Source organism: Pinus tabuliformis, chromosome 8 (genome assembly GCF_031772625.1).
Source record: "Pinus tabuliformis cultivar Carrire ecotype Pingquan chromosome 8, CPIR1, whole genome shotgun sequence".
Taxonomy (NCBI): Eukaryota; Viridiplantae; Streptophyta; class Pinopsida; order Pinales; family Pinaceae; genus Pinus; species Pinus tabuliformis.
The window spans coordinates 502,349,322-502,371,216 of record NC_142294.1 but is presented as its reverse complement, the minus strand read 5'-3'; positions in this window follow the sequence as shown (position 1 = coordinate 502,371,216).

Here is a 21,895-nt window from a genome sequence, read left to right as displayed (position 1 = left end):
AATTTTCCCCATGGTATTTGACCGATAGACCTATATAAAACCTATTTTTTGAGTGTTAGTGAGTATAAAGAGGTTTATGGAGTAAATATAAAAAGAGGTTTTATTTATTCACCATACCTCTGGTTTATTTATATTTATATTTATCATCTCTTTTATTTACCATGGTATTTGGCACATGCTATTAATAATTATTTATCCCATGATATTTGGCTCATAAGCTTCACCTAAATAAAATATATTTTTTGAGTTTTCTTAAATATAAAGAGGTTTATAGAATAAATATAAAAGGACGTTTTATTTATTTACATTTTATATTTTTATTTATTTATCATAAATATACTTTTTTGAGTTTCCTTAAATATAAAGAGGTTTATGGAATACATATAAAAAGACGTTTTATTTATTTACATTTACATTTCTATTTCTATTTCTATTTATATTTATTTACCATACATTTTTTTGACATTCTAACCTCTTTATATTTTAAATTTATATTGTTTTTATACATATGAGATTGATTTTTAAATAGTGTGGACATTAAATTAAAAATGTTAAATGTTAAACATTAAACATTACGTTTACATTTACATTTACATTTTTATTTGAGATCTATCCCATACTAAGTTGTTTACATTTATATTTACGTTTATGATTACGTTTTTATGTGAGATCTCACTGTAAAGTGTAAAGCACCTCTCGACACAATCATGCATTACATATTGATTTTATATAAATTAATTTATATAATATATCTTTAATTATTTTTTTTAATATTCAATTTAATGATAATATAATTTTAAGTTGCAGTAGTATATTTTTAATATGTTGTTATTTAGTTGAGAATTTTTTTTTTTTTTTTTTAAATTAAAAAATAAGTTGTGGGTTCGACATCTAAAAATACCTAATAAGAATGAAATTATATCTCAAAAACCAATAAATAAATCATTGCAAGTAACATGATTTTTCGATTACTAACAGTGTGTCATCTAGTCATAAATGACTATACCACTTCTTAATCAGGCTATTATTTCACATTTCCTCACATTATCGTATATAATTTTAAAATAACAATCAAATTAAACCAATAAATAAATGTATACAATTTAACAAATTAAACCCATAAATAAATGTATACAATTTTTTTTTGATAGAAACAAAAGCAATCCACACAACCATTAGCGGTTAAAATATACCAAATTAAACTTGTAACAGATTACTCATTTTAAACCAACTCTCAAAGTTCTAATACAAGATAACGGAGTAACAGATTCCTCAATTTAAACCAACTCTCAAAGTTCTAATACAATATAACGTAGTAACAGATTCCTCAATCTAAACGAACTCTCAAAGTTCAATACAGTATAACATAGTAACAGATTCCTCAATTTAAACCAACTCTCAAAGTTCTAATACAGTATAACATGGTATATTCTAATAGCTAAACCCATTCTCAAAAACACTTAACCCAATTTTTTCAAAGCCTCCGAGGAAGACTTCATGCCAGAAACCATAACAAAGCTATATTTTTTAAAAGAAACTAAATTGCAAAAGCGGAGACAAATTTCAACCAGAAATAACTTATTAGAAACCCTACTACCCTACCACATCGGACTTTGAAATCCTGCAATACCATCCTCCGTCGTTCCCAAACCTACATTCTCGCCACTATGAATAAGGATACCCTACCCTGTGGTATATTTCATCACAAGCTATCATTACTGGCCCTGTGAGATTTAGTTGGCCAGACATGCAGGAACCGCCTCTTTCTGGGAAACCAGACATGCGGGAACCGCCTCTTTCTGCCTCTGCTGCCGAACATAAACCCTCGCATACCGGCGCTGGGAAGGCACTCATTATAAGAAAAACCAAACTCTTTCCACCGTTTCCTGCTCACACCATCATCATCGTTATAGGTAGCAGGAGGATAGAGGGATAATACGTACTTGGACAAAGCTTTAATTTCATATGAATCAAAGAGAGAGCTGCTGAAATCATTCATGGCGTCCAAAGCCAAGTTGAGGACATTGTTGGTTAGGTCTGAGAAAATAACCTCATCCTCCGCTTTAAACGACATTTTCTTGGAATGTTGTACTGAAGATAATGATGATCTGCTAATTCTTCTCGCCTTGCTGCGCTCCCCTTCCCTCTCTGATCTTCTCCTCCTACAGCTGTTCGACGGTGCCCCCTTTGCCATGAAGACAATAATTAGGTTTGGATGAATTCTGCAAATATCATATCATCCCGGCCGGGCGGCTAAGCTCAGAAACTAGGGCAGCCATTATACCAATTCGCCATAGCTTCGTTTTATAATTCTTCGTACTGGTGGTAATCTGGTATGATTTTGATTTTTTTCCAACCAAAGAAAGAAATAGAAATAGTGTTTAGAGCAACTCGGCATTGAACCACGGAAAGAGCTAACTATCCATATATTGGGTATTTAATGTCAAAATATATACACGCAAGTTATCCATATATTGGGTATTTAATGTCAAAATATATACACGCAAGTTAACCCGATAACACCGAAGTAAACAAATATTTCGGCATTAAATATCCAATATATGCCTGATTAGCTTTTTCCTTGAACCACATGAGCCAGCTAACCATTTTGACTATTTGATCTGTGTGTATGAATGGCCTTGGTGGGCGCGCAGATGAATGGAGGAACTTGTTGTTGCCGTAACTGTGTTCCATAGGGATGCAAGGACGGCTCACTATTGTTGCCTCGGAGAGATAAGTTAGGGTTTTAGGAGACACTGTATGGTGGACCGGTGGTTGGTCTGTGTTCTTTACTCCAAGAAGCAGAATGCTGTCATTATTGTGTTCTGCAGAATTTAACCCTTGTTGATTTTTTCTTCCATCATCATTATCACTGTCCTAAGGAACTCCAAATACTTCATAACACTCACGATCTGTTTGAATTTTCGGTGGCAGCCAGCATGTGCCAATGGTGCCGTTTTTCAGAGCACACATGTATGTGGGACTCGGGTGTCTTTCTGTAACGACTGCATTTTGATTAAAGAAAGGCGTTGCTTTTTAACATATGATTAATGACAACTGTAATAATTGTTTTGATAATAGGTTTAATCTGGATCCTCTCTACATTATGTTAACTAATTATTAATTATTCACTTCAAACTATTTTTTCATTTTAATGATTTTTTTTTAAGTTTTTATTTAGCAAAATGTAGCAGAGATATTTAGAAACTCATGTTTAAGTTGTTTAATCTGTAAAATCCTAATATTTCAGAAAAATGGTTGAATCTAGTTATGTATTCAAAAATATATTTTAAATAATACAAAATTGCAATCTTACTTAAAATTGTAAATTACAATCTTACTTGAAATAAATCTATAAAATATAAATTAATATTATTTTAAAAAATATATAAAAATATACAAATATTTAATAAAAATAATAAAAAAATGGATGTAAATCGTTTTATATAATTGATTTTTTATTTATTTATATTAATATTATTATAATATTATAAAAATAAATTTACTTTTAATTTAAATTACAAGTAGCCTCCATCATTATATAGGGGAGTTTTGAGTTTTCAAGTTTGAGTTTAAAAAAAAAATGTATATTATTTTTATAATTATGAATTTGTTAAGGTTGTAAGTTTAAATCATAGGTATAGTTTAATTTATAGATGAAATATTTTTTTCTGAGTTTTTTTCTGGTTAATTTAATTAAAGTTTCCGAGATTTTAAAAGGTCAAATTTAAGTTGTTTAATCTATAAAAAAACCAATATCCAGTAAGTTTGCGGATGTTGAATCCATTTATGCATTCAAAAAAATATTTAAATATCCCTAAATTATATAGTTTATATAATTTAAATGTTATAATTTTTTTTCAAAACACTCCATTTATTTAAAATTTAAAAATATAATTTAAATTAAAAAAATGATAATATAATTATAAAAATATATTACCAAATTTAAACCAAAATATAATTATACACCTCAACTTAACTCCTTCATGGCTGAGTTGAAATCCTTTCAAGAATAAATTTTACTACACATACTAATTCAATCAGCTTTAACATTAGCAACCCTTAGCTTAGCTTAGTGTCATGATTAGAGCCAAAGAAAACTATAATTTCTGGTTAATTTAATTATTCTAAAATGTCAAATTTAACTTGTTTAATTTGTAGAATATTAGTATTCTGTAAGTTTAAAGATATTGAATCTATTTATGCATTCAAAAAAATGATTTAAGTAACAAAAAAAGTTACAATCTTACCTATAATTTAGACTACTCCTAAATTATATAAATTCACAATCTTAAATATAAATTTAACTATCTTTAAATTATAAAATTTATATAATTTAAATGTTAAAGTTTTTTCCCAAAACACTCTATTTATTTAAAATTTAAAAATATATAATATAAAAATATAATTTAAATTAAAAAAATTATAAAAATATATTACCAAATTTAAACCAAAATATAATTATACACCTTAACTTAACTCCTTCATGACTGAGTTGAAATCCTTTCAAGAATAAATTTACTACATATACCAATTCAATCAGCTTTAACATTAGTAACCCTTAGCTTAGTGCCATGATTAGAGTCAAAGAAAACCGACTAAAAAATACACTATTCGATCATTTCGAATAATAACAACGGCAAGATTAGCCTTTTTAGTATGGAGAAACTATATATAAAATGACGCTTACTTTTTTTTTAAATGATTAATTAAAATGAAGCTTAATTTTTTTAATAATTTTTTTTTTAAGGATTAATATGTTCAATTAAATATATATAGATTTATTTATTAGTTTTTTTTTGGGAAAATTAGACTAGTAATATAAGTTCATTTTTTTCCTTAAAGTGTTGTGGATGACCATATTATTTGTTAAAGTGAAATTAAAACTATAGAACTATTTATTAGTCTGTTATTTGGGAAAGTAGACTAGTAATATAAGTTCAAAATTTTTCTTTTAAAAGTGTTGTGGATGACCATATTATTTGTTAGAGAGAAATTAAAACTACCAACTAATCGAAAACATAAACTTATAACAATAAGTTGATTGCTTCAATAGATATGCTTTTCATCAGACAATTGGCTAGCTTTGTCATACTTCAGGAGGAGAGTCCACCTTGAGATGTGTCTGTTATTCATTATAATTGTCAAAGGAAGAAATATCATAATTTATCAATGTCTTTGCAAGCCTTGTGGCTTTTCAATTAAGTCTCTCAACTTTGTCCACAATTTCAACCATGCATATTAGCAACTTTTGTTGGGTGTCAACTTTGTCAATAAGTACTCTACCCATGAAAGTTTTGATATGCCAGTACATATTGATTGCTTATATGTTTGATGAGGAATGTGCCCTGGTAGTGATACCTACATAAAGAATCCAATCCCTAGTTTCTTTATCAACATGTCTGTTGGGAATAAACCTTTTACCCTGTTGCACCTGGTCTTCCACTTTAGAGATAACTCTTTAAACCACTTTAGGAATGATGGTTTTGTACCTAGGCATGGTGGTACGAGCAACTAATTTAGCTCAAGTTTGACAAGTGATAGGAGTAGGGGAGGTGGAGGCCAGGGAGGGACCCAATCGTCTTCTCCTCCCTCTATGATGCAAGGTTGAATGGCAACACCTAGCCATGAGGTTGAATGACTTAAAACAACCTATCTCACGAAAAGAAACGCAGGGGAAAGAGGAATAACATAAATCAACATAGAATGGTGGGGAGACTTAGGGTAGAAAGGGAACAAATCATATGAATTTATGAAGGGAATGAAATCATATATATATATATATATATAACCAAAACAGAAAGGTATAGTGAAACTTAAGTTCTATTAACAAATGAAAAGTGCTAAAACTATATACATGCAGAATGAAAACAAGCTAGCTCAAATGGTGGTAGCTTATCTCTGAGAAGAGATGTGATGACTACACACCTTCACCAAAATGAGTTACAATGAGGCTTGGAGACATTTTTATCATAAATAAACAATGATAAACCCTAAAAATTCAAAGACCTAACCCTAGGAGATAAAGCACAAAAGGATTTTGGGCTCTAACGGGGTAAGTTGGAATGCCAACTTACTAGGGTCATAACTTTGACATATGATCTTCATTTGGTGCACATGATAGCCCATTGGAAAGGTCTAATTGAGAAGTAAGTTTTCCGACTACTAAAATTAATCAAGGATAAAAATTGGCCTATTTTCCCCAAAAATGTCATTTAGGGCCTCAAAATGGCTCTAGAGTTCAAGCCCTAAAAATTTCAGAAAACATAAAACTGCAAAAATGGAAAAATTGTGTTATGAGTCAGTGGAATAGGTGGGTGACCACCAATATCCACGTGGATTAGTTCTCCCCCTTAGGAAGCAATGGCCTCCATTTGGTTGAGTGCTTTAATGAGATTGGGAAACTGTTGTTGAACTTGGTCCCTAGTGAGCCACTTACCTTAGTGCAGGAGTTGGCTTGCTTTGACAACTCGATACAACTGGATGCTTTATTTGGAGAGTCTTCTTAATATATGACCAAAATTTGATCAATTGTGGCATTTTTAATGCAATCTGGGTTGAACTTTGTCAATGTCAATTGCTTTGTGATTTCAATGTGTCCAACAACTATGGAAAGTATGGCCAAAGGTAATCTGCATTGAACACTAGGTGCAAGACAAAGAAGGGGGCGATATTTAGCTCAAAAGAGTTGTCACCCACAGTCTTGGTGATGGTGTAAGGTCCATAGTTTAGAAACTAGTTTAAAAATAGAAGAAAAGAATGAAATATTAGTTGAAATAGGAGTAACAAATACTCCTTGAGAAACTTCATTTGTTACATGAATAGATGAAACATGGTTATGCAAGATCTGTTGAATTGGATCCTTTAGAATACCTTGTGAATTTTGTGATGTTTTAGGATTGATAATTGTTTGAGGAGAAATGGTTTGAATTACCTGAACTAAAAGTTCTAGTCTTTTCTCAATTTCCTTAGCAGTTTCTTGAACAATTTCCTAAACAATTTTCTAAATAGTTTTCTGAAGAATTTCTTCTACTTGAATTGATTCTTTAACTTAATCTATCTTAGAAGTATCAGCATCCATTTTATCATCAGACTGTTTTACCTACTCAGGTGATTCAATTTATATTACTACTCTTTCTTTAAGAATAATGTTTGACATTTGTTCCTGAATCATTAATTGGTCTATGTCTTGTGGTTGTTTTGACATTTCTACTTGACCTGACTCTTTTTCTTTTCCTTCATGGCCTATTTGAGTATGATGTTTCCCTATCAAATTTTTTTGTCAAAGAAATCCCGATACATTTATTTCTTACATACTCTACTCAAATGTAGATTGAAAATCAATTTATGTGATGATATTTGTGAAGGACAAGCTTATTCCTTCCAACAAATGAAACCCCACTTCTCTACTTGAGATAAAATTTATATGTATCTTGGCTAAAATACTACAATTTTTGTTTCTCCTTCTTACTCATAAATAAGCCTTTGATATTGGTTGATCAAAAGTGTCAGAATCTATAAAAACATAGTCAAAAGGTTGTTTCTAGTGAACATAACTTTTTGAATACTTACCAAATTTAAATGATTAAGAATAATATTTTTAGGGTCATATTTGTAGTGGGGGAGAGAATGAAACCGTATTTCTTGTAAACTTTTTTCCTCCACCACAACATGTCCTGTGTCTTTTAAAATAATATAGCCAACCTTAATCGAAAAAGAAGGTCATATCTTCTTTGATTTTTTGTGTAAAAAAATGATAATTCCATTAATCATTGTTTGATTTTCTATTTCTCTTAGAGTAACTCTATCCGGAATATATCGAGAAGAACATGTGGACCTACTTTATAACCATAAAATCTAATATAAGAAAATTTATCCTCAACACACCAGTCTCCAACTTGTTGTAATGCAGACTAAACTTCTTTAGTAAGTCTTGGTGGATATTTTCCAAATAGAACTTCATGAAAATAAAGAGTAATATTGTTGCAGATATCATAAAAATGATTTTTGTACTGAATCTCCCATAAAATTGGATACAACTATTGAATAGGTTGGTCGTGACTTGGAGAATAACTCCATTCCATTAATGGAAAAGGTACACATGCAATGACAATGTCTACAAGACAAGATGACATGAAAAACCCCTGTTCGAACCCTGTAGGGGTAGATTAATAAATTTTGATTGCTTCAGTCAAGTTTTGGGATAGAATATCCACCCAATTAAACCTCTAGGAGTTTTTCAAAATACCATAAATTAGTAGAACCCACTCAAATTTACAACGCTAAGGGTTTGGCTCATCATAAAATATTGAAAGCATTTTGATTATAAATATTTTAGGGTTCTTAAATAAACCTATTAGATAGATTTCTACTCATTTCATCTTGAAACCCTCTAGATCCTCTAGCCAATTTTTAATATATGTAGCATAATCTGTGTTCTTTTTCTTAAGTACATTGTTACCAAAACCAATCAAATAATCCTTGTATGGGAAAACTTCAGGAGTATTGATTTCATAGATAGACTATAGTACCTTAGGTATCCAGGAAGCAATAACATGTTTTACATTATCAACAATTGAATAGGTTCTTATATGAGCATATGAGATAATCCAACTCACCATGTCATAATATGGCAACATGGTTGGCCTTGTGGAAATGTTATGCAGTTGTATCTTCCTGATTGCTTCAAGAGTCTAGAGACAATTCTTCCTTTGAACTTTGCGGGTCCTTCCATTCACTATTTTCAAAGAAGTTGTATATCCCTTCCCAAGAAATAGTGTGTGCCTTCCGTGCTTTGAATGTTGTGTCTGGTAAGAAAGTTGAATTGGGATGTTCTCCTCTAGCATTTGGACCTCTGTCATTTTCATCTTCATTTTAATATTTTATAGGATAGGTTTTGTAGCTTGTATTCAAATTTGTTTTTGTAAGTCTAAATTTTTTATTGATCAAATAGAAAAAGTTAGAACATTTAGCACAATATTTTTTTTTCTAACACAATGTGCCCTATAGTAGTTGTATTAAAGCATAGATGAATGATATAGAGAATAACAAAGAAAACGTAAAGGGACATAAGACACAACTAAAGAGGAGAGTCACTCAAATTGGGGTTGAACCTCAAGCTGGCCTTTCTTTCCTTTTTTTTTTTTTTAAAACTTGACCCAACCTTCAAAAGGAAATTTGATCAATGCGATCTGTAAATTATCATTGCATGCTAAAAGATATTCCTTGTTAGAATATGAAGAAGTTGACTCATGAGCTCCTCTATATATACCTGAAGAAGCATTATTATTCAATATATTTGTGCTTTTTGAAGGACCATGGTCCACACTAGGAATCACAAGAGATGTTTGAGGCCTTGAATCTTGGACCTTGTCCCTGGGATGGATTTCATCATCATCTTCTTCATCGTCCTTCTTTGACATAAAGGCAGTACCCTCCATAAGAGGAGGGTTACAAGGATTCCAACTTTTAGATTTGGAATTGCGGAAGTTCTCCTTCTATTGCGAATTAAACATTGGTAAAGAGTTATGCAAGTGACATGTTTTATGCGAAATAAGTGGCAATGAAAATTAGTATTCTGATATTTTAGAGCCCAAGTCGAGTGAAAATCATTATTTTTAAATTGATTTGATCGGGAAGTTCTTTACTGATATTGATTTCAACACAATTTTTCCATAGATGTATACGCCAAGCTTCCCACAAGAGACATCAGTAGTAAGATAACGACCTAAAGAGTCTCCAATGCCCTGAAAAATTGTTTAGTGCCACAAGTGAGCTCGAAGATTAGGAAGCCTGGACCATATTAGCATATTGGTAATGATAATTGTGGAATGGTAAAAATATGGAAACCAAGGTGTTAAAAATAATCTATCATTTCCCCAAAACAAAGGCCCTTTATATAAGGATTTTTGATAATCTTCATATTTCTCAAATAACACAATGAAGAAGCCTCTTGAGTAGGAAACAACCTTGTAATTATTAGTCCATATGGGATGGACCCATTGGTAGAGATCAATTATGTGAGACTAAAATCCATTAAAATGAATTATTAGGGTTTCCTATGAATACGTCTGGTGAAGATCCTCCAAATCTAAGTGAGATATTTCTAAGGAGGGAAATTCCTCAGTTTTTTTGACCAAAAATGGCCCTAGAGTTGTCTGAGCCTAATTTTCCTTAGGGTGGGGGGAAACATGGATGACATCTTTATAAGAAAAAGTCTGAGAGGAGTAAGGCTTACTTCTAGCCCCCCTCATAGACGAAGAACCATAAAAATAATGGCATCTTTACCAATGTTGTAAACTGAGAGAGGGGTAGCATCATCCAGTTGCTTACCTTGAAAGGCCAAGCATTGCATGCTTGAGGGGATACTCACTCGAAACTATAAATAAAACTTGAGGTCATGAACCAAATCTGATAGCAAGTTCAAGAATTTGACAAATGAACCATGGACCTGTTAAACTCAGACACAATGATAGTTTGGGTTGCCATGAGGGTTTTTTATTTTTGATCATACACAAATCCTGAAAACCCTAGAAAAGCTATAAAGCATGAGAATATAAACAAATTGAAAACAAAAGATGAATTTAAAGTAAAATCAATGAAATTAATAATCATATGAGCTTAAATTCTTGAATAAACTACTAATTCTCTCATAGATTTTTGGAGTATATAAACCACAATAAACAACTAGACAGTTAAAAACCCTTTTATTGTGAAGCAATTTGAATGCATTCTAAAATAGATAAATATATATTTTATAAAAATATTCTAAGTACAAAACACATTAACACTGGGGATAAAATGTTAACAACCATTAAGTTTACAATAAATGTCAAACTAATTGTCATTTCAGTGAAAGGATGTAGGGGTATGGGCTATTTCACAATATAAACATCTAAAGATAAGGCCTTGTGCTGAATGGATTTATTTATATTAAAAATAAAAGAATTAAGATTGTTAGATCTAAGACTTTTGTGACCTATAATGTAGATATAAGTCCTTCAGAGGGGTATGGGTTATTTCACGATATAAACATCTAAACATATTAAGGCCTTGTGCTGAATGGATTTATTTAAATTAAAAATAAAAGGATTAAGATTGTTAGATCTAAGACTTTTGTGATCTATAATGTAGATATATGTCTTTCGGATTAATCACATTGATAAGATTTGGTCGAAGTTTGGAACCTAAAGATGGACCACAATAATTGGTTTGAAATGTTGACCAAATCTTATCAATATTATTAATTTGAAAGACTTATATATAGAATTAAAATTGATTTGTTTTAATTATATTTCAGAAAATATACAGAAAGTGGAGAAGATCAGGCATTCAGATGTGCATTATGTTTTGAAAATATTTTATATCCAAAGGTTGGAAGTCTTATTTACAAAATAATGAAAAAGCAAAAAGAGAAGCTAGATTTGCAGAAGTAGCTCTGCAACAAGATTTTCATGATATATCTGGCATATGGTATCATGGAGGAGCACATAGTGGAATATATGAGAAATAATTATGTATCCATTGTACCAGAAACTTAACATGGTCTTGGCCTACTCACAATGCTGCTAAATGGCCAAAAGGAGATCCCAAAATTATTTTTCCTGACACAGTTTATGATTTTGCAGGTTATAAACAACTGTGGTGGGATTTTCTTAATGTTGATGATAAAGAAGAGACCCACTATACTAAACTAAAGTTTAGTACAACGGGTATTTTTCAAAGAAACCAACAATGTGACTGGTTCCAAGATTGGTGGTGTGATTATGGCGTTAACAGAACAACAATGGACCCAGTCTACCATGAGTCATACTGCAGAAATCATTGTGACATATGCCTCGAGTATAATATTGGAGAATGTTTTCACACCATTTATAAAACTGTTAAAGAAATGGCAATTGGTGAATGATCATCCTTTTATAATCATTCTCTCAAAGAATACATGAGTGGTCAATATGAATGGTTGGTCTTAACCAAGGTAAAACACCAAATTGTTTTGGGAAAACCAATGATAGTCTGCAGGATTTTTACTAAAGCTTGGGACGAATTGTTGTACAAAAGAAATAGATTCATCGAAATCACTATATTCTGATGGTTCTCATGGGCTTATCCGTAAAAGCATCCATTATTGTAATAATGTTGTCCAGTCACAAGGACTCAATTGTGGCCGGCTTTCTCGTGGGCTTTGCTGTACCAAAGCATCCACTTTGTAAATAGTTGATCCACTAAATAAACAGTGGAAAGTAGCATATCCTCCCATAGGATTTACTTTTCTGGACTGGAATCTTTGTGCGGATGTCACCTCGGTGTTACCCGAAAGCAATGATTCCTTCCACCTGTCTGATGCTCTACAGTAATGTTTGTCCCCCCTCATTTGCTATAAATGGAAGGTAAGACTCATTCATGAGGCATTCACATTTTGAAAGTCTTAGAGTCTTAGAGAGTCTTAGAGATCTGAGAAGCCTGCGTATCAGTGTGCTTGGCACTGGTAAGAACCTAAAGTGGCTAGATCTATTAGCAGTTAGTCAAGTCTATATATGAGTCGAGTCTGTATATTCTGAGTTGGAGCCTATCTGTTGCCAGGTAGCCTTCAGTATTGCTTGTTCCTATGTGAATGGCATAAAGCCCAATAAATGCAACGATAGTCAATCTCTGATAAGGAATTCTCTCTGTAATCTCTGATCTATAATCTGAATACATTCTGAGAAATAATATGAGTATACATTTCCACATTTGAATACCTGTGCGCATTTATCATTGTCTTTTGTGGTAGTAGTCGTCTTGCAATATTCATTCGAAGTTCACAAGAAGTTCATTAGGGGTTTGCCAAAGGATTGAAGGGATGCCAGACCATTGTTAGGTGAGGAATCCATGTGTTGAGGTCACAGAGCATGAAAGATCTGAGTAGGTTCGCATTGAGTTCACCACTGGTTCACCAGGAGTTGTTTTGCAAAGACAGACGAAGAGACGCAGCAAGGCCAAGAGACAAAGAAAGCTTGTGACAGAAGCCCTTGCTAAAAAATTGTAAGTAATACAATTCTAATGCGAGACTAATGACAACTTGCTACCAAAATTATCACAGAAATATCAAAATTCGTAAAACTCGGGTTGGGGTCTAATTAAAATTCACTTGGTAAAAAATATCACCCAGGTTCAGAATATAGGTAGTTAAATAAATTTTATTGAAGAGATGGGTAAAAATAAAAAAATCGAACATAATGGCGAAAAGCTAAAAAAAAAAAAAAGGAAATATTTATTCGAACCAAAGGTGTAGAAGTTGAGGAGTTTGGAATAAAAACATATGGAGTTTTATAAAAAGTCTCACACTTTGCACTTAGTCATAAATTAATAAAATAATAGAAAAATAAAATTTTATTGAAGGCACGGTCTAGGAGGTCCATAGTTGTGGGTGTTCAAGAAGGAATTAAGTGAAATAAAAGAAATGGGGTTGGATCCCCGAATATATCAAAAGGCCCAAATACACAAAAACGCAAATGCAGAACAAACCATTAAAGGCATGGTCTAGGGACATTGGGGTCGAGTGGGACACATGATGAAATCAAAGTGTTTATTCATCTCGATGTTTTGATTTTAAAGAATTTTTAAGTTCATTAAGAAATTTCTTATATTTTTGAATTAAAATTTTCAAAATAAAATAAAATATTTTTTTAAGGGTTTGGTATTTTATTTTCAATAAAATGACAATTTTTATGTAGAATTCACAATAGGGTGTCAAGCTCTTTTCACGCCTTTCCCTTATATACACCAAATAAGCTTATTTGCAAGGGCGTAGCCAGCCAAGCAACAAAGGAAGGAATTGGAATTGGAAAAGAATTAACCAAAGATTGCAAGAAGGTGTGGTCATATTTTCCTTTATAGGTTGGCCCTTATGTTATTGCAAATCTCATCCACAACAACAAAGAAACCACTACTCTCACTTTCATGAAACTAAGTTGTATTGAGTTTAAAGCTCATAATCCTTTAAAGATTTATTTGAGCATTGTCCACAGGTCTCATTTATAAGGTATGTAGATGAGGAGTCTCACTTTCATGACATTTTTAAAAGGGTGGAGACATATTCAATAGTCGTATAAAGAATCAACAACTTCCTAAAGATTCACTAATGAATTTTTTGAGTTTTCAAAGGGATATGAGGATTTAAATGTCTTCCAACAATATTGCAAAACCAAGGTGTAGAGCATGTTCTTCCTGAGTTTGGGAGTTCATCTGTTATCCTAGCTACTCAAGAAAATCCCAAGGAAATTGAAGCTCATGTAGCATCACGACATGTTTCTTTCGATCCTAGTGTAATTGAAAAGGAACCTCTAGCTATTGTTGAACAAGCTATAGAAGTCTTGACAAAGTAAGTATTGAAGAAAATAATTACTAACAAAGCCACCACTGTAACTGAGCAAGCAAGACTATAGGAAGAATGATTCCAGTTGTTGTGTTGAATATGGTATTCTTTTCATAATTTCATTTGTCATTTTTAAGAAAAATCAAAATATCACTTTGCTTGATTTCATCGATATCTTATGTAATTGATTAGTTTTTTTTTCTAAGTAATACTAATCTATTTATAAGGGCAAAATTAAAAATACAGCGAGGCGCCGGCCTCTACGGTGCTGAACAGAGTTATGTCAAATTAATCAAAAGACTATACTTGATTGCCCACCAAGGGGAAACCAGTCTGAGAGAACCCAATGTAAAAGGCCCACGTAGGGGTCTTAGAACAAAACTTAAAAAGGCCCACATAGGGGTCCTGAACCAAAACCAATCAAAACTAGCCAAATGGTTTAGAAAAAAAGACAGTAGAGAAAAACCCAAGAAAACCAACCCGTGAAACATCCAAGGAGTGCCGGGGCGACATCTGGTGAATGGATCAGCTGTCAGAATGAACCCCCTGAGTGTCATCTGGTGGAGGCTCTTCCACAATACGACATGCGTACTCATACCAGTCATCATCCTCTGCTGACGTGTCGCATGGGAGGCCACCGAATGCTTGCAGGCCTGCTAAGCTGCTTGTGCCTGCATGCTTGCTTGACGTGCCACCTGCCCTGTCTTCCATTGCATGCTTACCTCTAGCCATCTCCTTGCCATGCAGAATGTTGTCACCACCAGCCTTATTTGTTTTCTCTATCGTCTGCTGCTTGCTATTATTTCGTTTCTTTGGTTCACAGTCCTCCTTGTTCTTCTTATCTACCTTTTGCTACACCCTGTTGTTCTTCTCCTCTGGACCAAGAACGCAGAGCTGAGCATTCTGCTCATTTCGTGGGCTGATTTGCTCCCTAAAAGTAACAGTGATGGTGGCTAAGATGTTGGGTTGATTCAGCGTACCGTGGAACCAAAATTGGGTCATGTGGTGAGAGGGATGAAGGGGGGAAGGGAGATTGGTAGTTTGGGTAGCATCATTCATTCTTCTGACTCCATGGGCCTATTTCCGGCCTCTACCACTATGTGTGTAAGGGTAATTACCAGAGAAATGATCTCTGGAGAGAGTAGTAGATGGGGAAGAGGAAGGAGTAGCGGAATCATGGCTGGGCGTTGAAGAAAGGCGAGTAATTCTGCTACGACTACCACCTCTACGGCTATGCATTCAATGGCAAGTATGCACCATGGTTGAATGTCTTCTGTTGAGTTGTACTAAAATGGCTATGTTGTGAATAGTGAGAGCAATTAGGGAGGTAGAGGTAGCACTGGAGATGGTGGAGCTATTCAGAAGAGAAACAGAGAAATTTTGCGTGGAATTCAATGCACAGTGAGTTGATTGAGAGAAATGGAAACCATTCCCAAATCAACACAGTTGAGAATCCAACATAGCCTCCCAGTAATTGTGTGAGAGCTCCGCTCCGCAACATGAGTGGGGCAAGAGCAATTTAGCGGTGAAGGGTTGAATGAATTCTGTCTTGTGGGTGCCATGGCCTTATGCCTGCTGCAACTACCTAGACTAGTGCACCAGAGTAATGGTGCCTACAGACCATCTGTAGCTTGCCATAAATTGGCATGAAAGGGGATGCGGGTGGCCATGTGGCTTGGCCACCTGCCGTCCTTCTGTCTAATCTACTTTAAATTCATTATAATCACCCGCATCCGGGTTATGTAATTGATTAGTTACTATTAACTAGTTGTTTCATTAGATTAACAAAATGATTGAATGAAGGATACATGTATGAATGCTATGAATGCATTTAATTCAAGTAACTATTTAATATAATTTAATTTCATTTACAGTGGAGCTCATTTATGCTATCAGTTTGATGCTCTAAATCTTAAGCTTATTGTTGGTCTTTTTGAATTCATGCATGATAATGATAATAATCCTGTGATATAATATAATATAAATATTTTAGTTATAATTTATTTTGAATAGTTATAATTTTAGTCATTAATTTCTATCAATCTTTCATAATCTGTTTTATAACTTCATTCTTTTACAAAGTCTCTAGAAGGAAACTAGGCCCACATAATGATCGAAATCACCATCTCAATTGAATAAGGGCACAATTGGGAATTTGACCAGGTGATCTCCCAAATGTCAACGTCATTTCCAAGAATCAATAAGCGATTATGGTTTCAATTTCAAAGAGAAACCTCTATGAGTAAGGGAATAGATTCTCCCTTCCTTTCTCTTCCTTCCTCCATCCCTTCCATTCCTTCCTTCTTTCCTTCCTCTTACCTTGTTTTTTTTTATACCTTTATTAAATTTTTAATGTTTATGGTTCTTTTTTTGTTGTAGCTTTATTTTTTCATGCATGGAAGCTAAGATATCATGGATGAATCTCCATGAAGAAGGTAATGACTTATCCCTTCCTTTCTCATTCCTCGCTTTTACCTTTATTTTACTCAATTGATTTGGTAATTCTTATTTCTCTTTTGTTGTTGAAAGTTTATGCTTCCATGCATGGATACGAGGGTTTCATGGAGAAACCTCTATAACAAATAATGGCTTCTCCTTTCCCTTATCCTCACACCTTCCTCTTTTTATTTTCTTTTCCTTTATTGATTTTCTAATATTTATTTATGTTTTGTTGTTGAATGAAAAAAAAGAATAAGAGAACAAACATATAGTGGGATTCACTTCATGAATAGATCCAGTACATGGATGTGGTCTAAGGAGGGATATTACATTCCCATAAAGAGGATTGGGTTCAAATCCCAACGCCCATCTATCTCTCATTACTCACTTTTTCCTTAGTATTAAATATTGACACTTATCTCAAATATGCATTACTCACTTGTTATGCACAAGTAAGGATAGTTTGAATTTAGATATGCACTTGTAATGGCACATATTTACGAGAATGTAACTAAAGTAGAGTTTTTTCCTATTGACAAGTGATCTAGGTTCAAATCCCAACGTTACCTTATCATTTTCCATTTATGTTTTTATTTTTTTACCATTATCTCTTTATGTTACCATAAATTTTAACTTGTGCTAGGTTAGTCTAGTTTCAAGTCAAACTTGCACTTTTAATGGTATATTTTTTTGGAAATGTAGCTCAAGAAGATATCTATTGGTTCAAATCCCACCATTCCCTTACCATTTTCCCATCCATATTTTTTACCACTTTCAATTCCATATTTTTATTTTTTTGCCATTTTCCTTTTTTAAATTTCGAAATTGTAATTTTTATTTTGTAAATGAGCACCAAAATTCCATTAATCAAAAGATGTTTACAAAAATTACATGGATATCAATGGCACCATCTGAAAGTGAAAAACACTCTTTAACCACAACATTGTGTAACAAAAAAACTACCTGTCCCATCCTTTAACAATATCAAATTAGGCATTACTCATGAGATTCCATCAGATGTTTATAATACAAAGATCTAGCCTTTTGAGCACAAAGAAACAAAAAGAAAACACAAATAGAGAGCATAGAATGACAACATAAATGTCATGGAGAGTAGTATAAACCGGCCTTGATTGACCATGATAATGCTTTGTAATCCACCAGACTATAAATATGTTGACAACACTGTCAAAAACAAAAGCTACTGCAAGTCTAATACCTCTAGTCAAAATAACTACCAAAGACAATGAGTCTCCATTTCCAATTTGTAACTTAACAATAGATGTTAAAATTAACATTAAACCTAGTACTAAATCTAATTCCAAACCCGATACTAAATCTAATGCTAAATCATGTGCTATACCTAATGTTACACCAAATGATAAAATTAACACTAAAATTGATGCTAAATACAAAAAATCACTTTAATCCTAACTTTTGCACGAGAAAAATGCCCAAAGGAAAAAAAACACTACAATTTAATGTTAAACTCAGTGGTAGTGAGTTATTTTATTGTAGCGAAATAAAGTAGTTCCAAAATGAAATAAATCCGTGCCACTAGAATATGATGCTACAATTAAAATATTTACGTTGTTAAATGAGTTTACCCCAATTATCAGGGTGGTCATAATTATGTTAGGTATAACTCTTATTGCACAATGACTGTAATACTTATCAAATGGATGTTAAATCTCTTTCTGCAATGGTTACTCAGAAAAGTAAATTTGCATGTTCTAAATTTAGGATTTTTAGATTGGATAATATGAAAAAAAAAACTTGGTATATGGATTGGTCAAGGATTGTCCTGATTTTAAATGAGATTTTAGGTTTTATTAAATTCAATTTTACAAATATTTAAGAGATAACGGATTCAAAAGAAGTCTAACTCAATCTAGTATCTATGTCAAAGGTGAGGATGGTGATGTGTTCATTTTGGTAATATATAAATGATTTGATCAAAATTAGGAAAATTCTAAGCGTTAAATTCCAACATTTGACTAATTTTGCTTCTTTTTTTCAAAAAAATAATTTCCCAATTTTCATTTTTCCAAAAAAAATCACTTAAATTTCTATCATTTGCACTTACATTTCACTCATATTTTTTTATTTTAACGTGAATGAAGAAAAATTATTGCATGTCTCATTGTCCATAAGGGAAAAGTCATTCACAACGTATTTTCAACATAACTTTTTAATACCAATCATCAACCAATACCAAATGCAAGTAAGTCAAACACTATTAAAAGTCACTTAAAACATGTCAATACCACTACCAAATACAACAAGCCAAAAACACCCAGAAAAATAACTTAAAACATGTCACCAAATATAGTTATGATAGTAAATGAATGTCACAAAAGCACATTGCGGTAACCGTTTATGGTAAATACCACCTTAACATTGTCATCAACAATATAGCAATAATGGTGATGATTGTTGACTATTGCCCACATTATTGTTGATAATTCCTAAACGATAATTATTAATCTCGTGTTGTTATTATTACTATTACTATTATTTTAAATGAAACGATTAGGTTTTCTATATTGTTCCAATCTGGTTTCGAGGCTAGAACCTTTTACATCTACAATAGGATCTTCATCAACTAAGTTGAAAAGTGGCCAAACAATACTTGATTTCATACTACACTATATGCATACTGTGACCCTAAACTCACGATATTTCATATAAACCTTCCAAAATACTTATAAAACTAATACATATTTTCAATACATAATTTAAGACAAGAAGAGAACTAGCCTGCATTGGTTAAATTGGGTTCAAGGTTAACTTCTTCATTATCCTCAATAGGTTGCCTTGGCTGTAGTGGATCAGGAGCCTAGATCTCGTCCACCACCTCATCATCCCTATTAGGTTTTTTGGGCCTACGTTCTGATGCACCTTCATCACCACACTCCTATCCTCTTCCACATCAAATATTGCTACACCATTCCCATTCAAGGATTCCATTCTTTCAAGACAGAGGTCCAAAAGTTCATTTTTTGTCTATACTATGTCCATTATGGCTTATATTAATCCTATCTTTTGATTGAGAGGAGCTAATTGAGCTTGAACCTCTACGGCCCCCATTTCCCTTGCTTTTTTATCAAAGACAAAATGTACTCCATTATTGTTGTGAGGTAATCCAGATGTCAATTAAATTCTTCCTTCTCTGAGCGAGATGATGTTTCCATGTTTACACCTGCATGACACTTTGCCTTCCTTGTTTTGGATTTGGTGAAATAAACCCGAAATTCAAATGAGATGGTGACAAGTGACCATGCCTTTAACCGAACACACTTTCCCCCACCAAGCCATCAATTTTCTTTCCATCTTGAGTGCAACAAACTTCCATGTAAATCTTCTAAACCAAACATTCGGTTTATGTATTAATATCAATGAAAATCCATCCCTTCACCATTAAAAATCTATACCCCAAGCATTTATGCTTATTCTCTGATATTAAAATAATGTCCCAATATTTTCTCCCACATTTATTAAGGAACTGAACAAGATTCCATCTATCCCTAGCCTTTCTCGTGATCACATGGACAAGTCAAGTGTATCTGCAAACCCAGATACTGATGATGAATGGTAGCTACCAAAATACTGGAGAGAGAATTTGTAGGCTCAAAAAACATGATTGTAGACTTACATGAGACCATCGAACCACCAACTAATTTATTCCCCCTTTATTACTTCTTAAAAATTTCAATACACCTAATCTCTTATTAATATTTGAGATTTTCATGGTAAATGTTTATACACACCATTTCTTTCATCCTGAACCAATATCCCTTGTTCTAAGGAGAATCCCTTATTTGTTAATGCATCCACCTTTGAGTTGAGATGCATCTTGACATGGTAGAACTTTTCAAACTCAATTTTATCTATTTGTAGGCTTATTGTTTGCAAAATTGAGGATTGAACCTGACTCAAATTCTCTTTAAGCTTACACACCTATTGAATGACTATCATCGAGTCTCCATACACCTTTAACTATCAAATTCTATTTAAGATAGTCAATTCTAACCCTTGCCACAAAGATAAAAAATTGGCTTGATTAATAATAGCACTTCCCAACCTCGTACATATCATATCTCTATTTCTTCATCAGACCTCCCCTTAATCTCATATGATTATAAAAAAATTGATCATAATAATTAATTGTCTTATTAAAAGAAAAAATATATTAAACAATTAAAAGGTATAGAAAATGCATTACCAAATTCTATCACGTATCAAGCTAATTATAAAATTACTAAATATAAATGAAAATTAATAAAAATAAAATTATAAATATTAATATCAATAATTAACTTATTAATAAATGTTATTGTTAAAAAGAAAAAGTACACAATATATAAATTATGATATATATGATTAAATAATATATTAACAAAATTCCAATAATATCACAATTATAATAAATATATATACAATATGAATGGATTGGAAATATCAAACTAATAAAAGTAATTTAGAAAACTTGTGTTAAAATATAAATATAAAACATCCACCACAGTATGTAGATAACTGAAAAACATTATATGCAACCCATAGAAATTTATTAGTAGAAAGATCATTACAATGAATGTACAAAAAATTTGGACACTTGTTGCTCGTCCGTATTTGGGTGTAGACACACGGAGGATGGAACATAATGGAGCAAGGGGATGTGTTTGAAGGTGTTGTGCTTGAGGTGGGATAAAATATGAAGTTTTCCTCCCTTTTCCTGGTTTGTATCTCGTGAGGTTTCTGTCGTTTTTTCTAACCGGAGTTTATGTTGTGGCTACCTGCTCTAGTTTCACTGTGCTGTCTTCCCTTTAGCATTTTATTTTACCTTGGGGCACTCACTTCTAGGGAAGTTAGTAACCATGGCTTTTACGGTGTGGGGTTTTTCCCTTTGTGTCAGGGTTTTTACTTGCGGGTTCTCAACCAGCCTTTTACCAGCCACACCAGTATTTTTGTTTGTTTTTCTGCATATCCTACTCACTGTTCCGAGTGATGGTAGTTCCGTCTGACTTTGTAGACTTGGGCCCAGCCATGGAGGACATTTTATCGGTGTGGGGGTAGGAATTGATAGCAAAGACCCTAGCG